This window comes from Sceloporus undulatus, chromosome 4 (assembly GCF_019175285.1).
Source record: "Sceloporus undulatus isolate JIND9_A2432 ecotype Alabama chromosome 4, SceUnd_v1.1, whole genome shotgun sequence".
Taxonomy (NCBI): domain Eukaryota; kingdom Metazoa; phylum Chordata; class Lepidosauria; order Squamata; family Phrynosomatidae; genus Sceloporus; species Sceloporus undulatus.
Window position 1 is genome coordinate 212,413,412 of NC_056525.1, and position 7,565 is coordinate 212,420,976.

Here is a 7,565-nt window from a genome sequence, read left to right on the forward strand (position 1 = left end):
TTCAGTTGGTAAAGTATCCCAGATGATTTGTAATCTCACCAAAAAAAGGCCTTGTTTCTGATTTCTGTCCACTGAATCTGCAAGATGTCACCAAGGGCAAGGCATCTGCCATTGATCTATACAGGAATAAGCCGTCTCCAAAACAACAGTCCTCCAGGTGCTGCTGGACAGTGAACTCCCAATCTTCCTCACCACCAGCTAAGCTGGCCAGGGCTGCTGGAAGTTATCATTGGCTATATCAACACTGTTTATATAGACTATGGCTAAGATTGCCAGGTCAGAATCATTGCAGGCTCTAAGACCTATGGTAAATATGATCCCTGGCAATATCATTGAGTGGGACCATCTAGTGGTGTCATTTTTATTATTTACAGTGGGTCCTCTAATTTGGGGGTTAAGGGCAGAGGACCCCCAAGAAAGTGAAAAGGCCACAAATAAAAACAAGACTTTTTTACCTGAGAGAACACCTCTTTAGGAATCTCTAGGTCCTCCAGTGCAACTCTGTGGTCAACATCCACTGGAAGCTGATCACAGCACTGGAGGACCTAGAAATGTACACAAAAGTCTCTGGAACCTCTAGGTCCCCCATCATGACTCTATAATTCATTGCCTTCAGAGTCATGCTGGAGGAACAAGAGACTCCTAGAGAGAACATATTAATCAAATCCATGAATAACCAAATCCACAAAAGTCAAAGTCACAGATGTGGCAGGCTGACTGTATAATGATTCCTAAGTACATGGTACATAGTTCTCATCTTCCCCAATTTATTCTTATAGCAATATACTGGAGGATGTCAAGTCAAGATTAGCTTGAAGTCATCCAGTGAATTTTATTTGCTCAGCAGTGATTCAAATCTGGATATCCCAATACTTGAAACACTGCACCAAAGCTTTAAAAACTTTTTCACCCCAGTTCAATTTATTTGCAAAACAGCCTCTGGATAAGTGAGAAAACATACACACAAATGCATACACATAAATATATTCCTGACGGTTTACTTTAAGACCAAATCTGGATCAAACCACTTATGATTGTAATCCATTTTCCTTATTTCTAAACACTATTTTTAACTTATGTTGTGAGCTTAGACTAGTACAAATATTATAAAATGACTGCCTCACTATAAATTATGAGAAGTTCTACTTCAGCACATTTTTCCATATAATAATTTATCCCTCAAATATGATAACCGTTCTTATCCTTATGTAGCTGTGGCAACTACTACATCTCTCTGATTCGTTGTTACTATAGTTATACATGCTGGCCATTCCATTTGGAACTATTGAAGCTTCGGGACTGCCTTGAAAGGCAACTCCATGTACAGTCTATTTCAACAATTCAGTATGAAAGTAAATAATACATTAAAAACTGATGCCAGATGTGGCTGCACTTGTATTATTAGTTGAAGCTAATAAAAGGCACTCCTCGTACTGATGTCACCCCATCAATATCCAGGGGAAATGATGGAAGAAGCACTAAGAAGCTATGTAACTGTTCCTATGCAACACATGAATAAAACGAAAAAGCAACCTCTAGATCACATGAGTATTTGATCAAAAACACCTCCATTTTGTCTGAATTAGTTTTCAACTGGTAAAGTCAAACCCATGGCTGCACTATAGCAACTAATTTCTAGTGTTAAGAAGAGAAATAATGGTTTCTGCATACTCATTGTCAGGAAACCTGAGTGACTGGCTTGTTACATACAGATCTCTAGGTCAGCAAATTTAAACCAATAATTGATGAAAGCTTTGATCACAGATTAAAATTTGTATCCTGATTAATCAGTGGAACAGACTGCAAGCAATATCTGGGACCTGAGATTCTCACAGACACATGGACTCTCTGCTTTCTGCAATGGGCTGGATAACGAAAATTCAAAATGGCTTTTGCTTCCACTGTGTAAGCTAAAAGCACATTTTGCCTTTCAGGCTTTTTTACAGCTTCTCCTCGCCAACACTGTGAACAGCACAGAACTGATACAGATAGTGATCAGTTGAAATCAGTGTCATTGCACCTTTTATAGCTGGATCTTCAGAACAACTTTCTCAAATCAAACTGAAGTGTGTGTATGCCGTATTGTGCTACTGTAATAATGAAATATTCTACCTTTGCAAATGGTGATCACACTGAGGAAAACATGGCTATAAAAACCACTCTGGATCAAGAGGTAGACAAGCACCAGCTGTTTCTGAAATTTATGGCCCAGTTCATACACCAATATTTCAATTTAATAAATCAAAATAGAAATGAGGACTCTGCCCCTGAAAACAGCATCTTTTTTCCTCCTTTAATAGCACACCTGAATGCAGAATACAATGAGCTCTCCATACCTAGTAGAGTAGTATGGATTTGTTGTCCATGGACTCTGTAGATCAGAGTTCAATTCCCTGCTCAGGCATAAAAACCCACCAGGTGACCTTGGGTAAGTCACACTCTCTCAACCTCAGGGATGGCAATGACAAACCCTCTCTGAAGAAACATGCCAAGAAAATCCTAAGATAGGGTCATCTTAGGGTGGCCATGCGTAAAAAATGACTTGGAGGCACACAACAACATGCCTGATTGCTGATTAGTGCTTTTTGCATAATAGAAATCAAAATTATCAATACTGCCAAATAAATAGAATACTCAAGAAAATGCTCTTGATATCTACTTAAAGGAAAATTCAAATACTGACCATTTGCATTCTCCTGATAAAAATAAATGGTGTCTGCTATTTTATTTTCTATGTGTCCTAAAGATACAGCTGCCTGCTACTTTTACAAAATGTGCTCAGGAAAACATGTTTCCCCTTGAGACTTTTCTAAAGTTCAGGTGTCTACATTTATTTAACATTGTCATATGTGAATGGTGAGAACTCCTGGGCAAAGGAACAGCTGAATGCCATCCTAGGACAGATAAGAAAAATTCAATGAAAGCTCCTTGTTGGAGAAAGAAAAGCATGGCTATTTCAGTAGTTTCTGCTTTAGATTATTAAGTGCTTTCTTCTTGAAAAGTAGACTCCAGATGGTGCCGTCTACCAAATTAAAATCATTTTAATGGCTGGTTAAATGTGGAGCTTAAGTTACATAATGGAGTCTTTGGGAAACTGATGCATGAACCAAACATTTCCCCTGCCCCCATATTGTCATTAAATGTCCTTGCAATTAGATTTATCCACTGCTCTGGGCTGTGAAATACATTAAGAACCAGACTGCAGATTAATTTTTCATTAAATGATATTTTTACAAAAGGAATTAGAGAAAACCATTTATGAGCATTTTAGGGATTACAATGAATTTTCTAGTTTCTTAATAAGACAAGAAATATTTGTGACTATTATGGCTTATATTCAGTGCAAGATGTATGATACATAAGAGTTGCAGAGTGATATGCTGGCAGGAATATTTAGGATTGGGATGCTTAAATCCTAAAACCGAAATGGGGAACATGTGGACTTGTTTTTCCACTTCAATTCCCATCATTTCTCATCATGTGCTATTCTAGCCAGGTGCAGTGGGAACTGCAGTCCAACAGCATCTGAAGAGCAACATATTTATCACCAAAAGAACATCTGTTACAAACTTAAAGCCTGGCTAAAAATGTCTAACCAGAATCTCAGTCAAATATTAAGGGGTTTTTTTTTTTGGGGGGGGGGAGTACATGGGCTACTAAAGTAAAATAAGGCATGTAGCTTTAAATGGAAACTCTCACTTATTCAAAGGCATTCTTGATATCTTCCTAATTACAGCTTACAACATGATTAGATACTTCCTCTTAAGAAGAAACATGCAGGACAAGTTTACCTTTAACAGTGATGGTACAACTAAGAAACTAAAGCAACAACACCTACACATGAATTGGATCATGCTTGATTGGGATACAAAGAACTGGTTCTCAAACTCTGGTCCTCTTCCAGAAGTCCTAGACTTCAGGGTCAATGCTCAGGATTTATGGAAGGCTCAAAATCTGAAGGATCAGAGTCTCAGAACCACTAATTAGAGCATAGATTCGATTAACACTATCTTGATCATAGCACTATTTTGATCCTAACTGTTACAACTATTCAACACTACATATAACATGACTATCATATACATTTACAGAAATATGGTCCAATGAGAAGAATACACCAGCATATCAGAATTATCTGTAAGGCTTTTGCCCTAATGCCACTGTGCACAGACAAACTCCCAATAGTACAAGTTGAGTCTCCCTTATCCAGAATTCCAAAATCCAGAATATTCCAGAATTGCCCACATGATTGCCCATGTGGGACCTTTGCTTTCAGATGGTTCAACGTACACAAACATTGTTTCATGCACAAAATTATTTAAAATGTTATGTATAAAATTACCTTTATGCTATTTTATAAAATGAATATGAAACATAAATGAATTTCATGTTCACCAGAACCCATCTCCAAGATACCTCATTATGTATATGCAACTATTCCAAAATCCAAAAATATATGAAATCCAAAACACTTCTTGTCCCAAGCATTTCAAATAATGGAGATTTAACCTGTATAAAAATTATTAAAATGGACTATATCTTTTTATAACACCCAAAATAGTTCAGATGAAATGAAAATTTAAACACACCAAAAATGTAACCCATTCAAAGTATATTGAATTGATGGAATAACACTCAAAAACACATTCTATAACTATACTTCCTAACTGCCTATTGCATTTTCTTGCACTTGTTCAGTTGCTTGGTATTATCTGTATGCCTGCAGAGAGAGTATGTACTCTCACTCACTCTCACCACATGCTCCCTTTCTCCCTCTGCTTTGCCACTTACTAGGATTTGTACATAGGACTTCATCCTTCATTTTCAGCTGTTTTCAAAGTGCCATGTTATTTATACTGAAGTATGCATTCTTACTTCCACATCCTAAGGTTACAGTATGTCAGTCCCAGATTTCAGACTATCCCTACAAAACTCACTGCTAACCTAAACAAAAACAGAAACCTCAAGATTATGTTGTTTGCATCTGGAAGCCTTTAAGTGGTTTTTCCAGATATGCTAAGTGTGCATTATGTCTCCTATCCATGCTGCTACTTTCCCCTTGAGCCCTTCCCACTGCAGTCCTTCTCACAGTAAAGCATTATTATTATTATCATTCCACGCTCTAAAGCACCACTCAGAGTCTCCAGTGTTTTTATAATTCTTATCTCATTTATCTGCATTTATCCTAGGATTTTCCCAAGACCACCCAAGGAGCTTCAGGGCTGAACAGACACAGAAATCCACACTACATGGCCTTGTAAACTACCCCCAACATTACAAGCTGGTGTCAATTAAGTAGTGCCATAATCTTAAAGGATAAAAAAAAGTCTGCTTAGGAGTAATCAGAGTTATTTCAATGACACTTTCTCCCAAGGAATGCTGCAAACCCTATGCACACTTACAAGGGGCCTTAGGCTCATTGAATACTGGACTACTCACGCCTAAGATATTGCACATACTCTTTGGATTTCAGCTTAGAGTTGAGATCTCCCCCCAACTGATTGCAAAAACCCATAAAACTATTTTCATTTACCAGACTAACCACTTCTTTAAAAGGTGTTTTTTTAAAAAAGCACATAAGTCTGCCTTTAGTTGACAATATTTTTCCTGCTTTACCTTCCCCCTCCTTTTTGGAGACTACTATTAAAACCTGGCCTAAATACTCTAAAGACTTGTCTGATTTTAGAAGCTAAGCAGGGGCAGTCCCGGTTGGTACTTGGATGGGAAACTGCCAAGGAGTTCCAGGTGCTGTAGGTTGTATTTCAATGGATGGAACTGACAAACTATATCTGAGTATTTACTCCTTGCCTAAGAAAACCCTATGAAATCCATGGGACAGTTAATACAATAACATCCCAAATAAACAAACCGGTGATACACTTATTTAGCTAACAAAGTGCATTTTTGTTTATCCAAATAAAGGTATCAGTTATGTGGATTTGGGATGTTATTGTACTTTGCTACATGGCCAACATGGCTACCCCGAATACGTTTCCCATACTTCCCAAAGGTTTCATTCTGAGCATGATTCAGGCCCAAGGTCTAACAGTCACTGTCAAGGCCATTCCTGCAGAATCACTTTGTTGTTGTTGTTTCCAACTTATGGCAACCCTAAGGCAAACTATCCTGGGGTTTTCTTGGCAAGATTTCTTCAGAGCAGGTTTTGCTTCCCCTGAGGCTGAGAGCATGTGACTTGCCCAAGGTCACCCAATGGGTTTCATGGCCCAACAGCAAATCCAACCCTGGCTCCCAGGGTTGTAGTCCAACACAGAAACCACAATACCACACTGGCTCTATCTTTTCTTTTCTAATAGACCAGATGGTGACTTGGGGGGAAACCTAACCAGTTAAATATCAGCTTTAGTCAATTAACTGTTTAGCTCAAGAGGCTACACCACACTGGCTCTCTTATCTGGGACTCTTCCATAAAAGCCATGCCTCTGAGCATGGGCAGAGCACTATCCATCCCAAGATCTTACACCACCCTCTGGCTCTCTTATCTGGTGGGACTCTTCCAGGCATAAAAGATCTGCCTCTGAGCATGGACAGAGAGAACTATTCATCTCAAGAGCTTACCCCATACTCTGGGACTCTTCCAGGCATAAAAGATCTGCCTCTGAGCATGGACAGAGAGCACTATTCATCTCAAGAACTTACCCCACACTCTGGGACTCCTCCAGTCATAAAAGTCGTGCCTCTGAGCATGGGCAGAGTGTGACGCCCTCCCTCTCTCCCTCCCAGCCCCCAAATAGACTGCCCTCCCTCCCTCCCTCCCCCTCTGGGGCCCTCCAGGACCCAACCTGCCCCTTCTGCCAGGCGTGCTGCACTTACCCAGGCGAGATGGCCAGGGCTCCTCTGGGGCTGCCCAGTCCCTCTCCTCTTGTCCGTCCCTTGCCTCTCCTCCTCCTCCTGCTGCTGCTCTTTCTGGGCTCCCTTTGGCCAAGGCGACGAAGAAGAAGGAGAAGGGGAAAGCAAGGGCTCCCCCACACTACATGGCGCAGCGCAGTCTCCCCAAAAGCCAGGAGGGGAGGAAGAGGCAAGGCAAGCCCCGCCAGCAGCCCTCTCTGGCCAGGGCTCCCTCGCAGAGCAGAGCGAAGACAGCGGACCAGGCACCCAGAGCAGCAGCAGCAGCAGAGCAAGAGCTGTAGCTCCAAGGAGGAGGAGGAGCAGAAGTGGAGCAACCGAGGACAGCGCGCCAGCCTGGGCAGCAGTGCGCATGAGCAGCAGCCCAAGCCTCCCCAGCTCAGGCAGCAGCAGCAGCAGCAGCAGCAGGAGGGAAGCAAGAGCAGCAAGAGCAATTCCCTTCCTCTACCAAAAAACCCCAGTTCTGTCAAAACAGAACAAGGAGAAACAGAATGGTTCCCAATTGGCAAAGGAATCAGACAAGGCCACATCTTCTCACCCCACTTGCTCAACTTCTATGCAGAACATAAGCTGGCTTGGGCCCAGGAGTTGTTGGATTGAAAAGAGGAGGAAGGAATATCAACCATCTAAGATATGCAAATAATAATAATAATAATAATAATAATAATAATAATAATAATAATAATAATAATAATAATAAT

General features: G+C 40.6%; 1 protein-coding gene across 9 annotated transcripts in view; it reads right to left on the bottom strand.

Moving 5' to 3' along the window:
• Nucleotides 1–7,139, bottom strand: part of PAG1 (phosphoprotein membrane anchor with glycosphingolipid microdomains 1) — a 110,617-nt gene extending 103,478 nt beyond the window's left edge. For all 9 annotated transcript variants that reach the window (XM_042464763.1, XM_042464761.1, XM_042464762.1 and 6 more), the window contains exon 1: nt 6,832–7,139. The gene's annotated coding sequence lies outside the window, so the exon portion shown is untranslated. The remainder of the gene's footprint in view (nt 1–6,831) is intronic.
• Between the last annotated feature and the right edge of the window lie 426 nt (nt 7,140–7,565).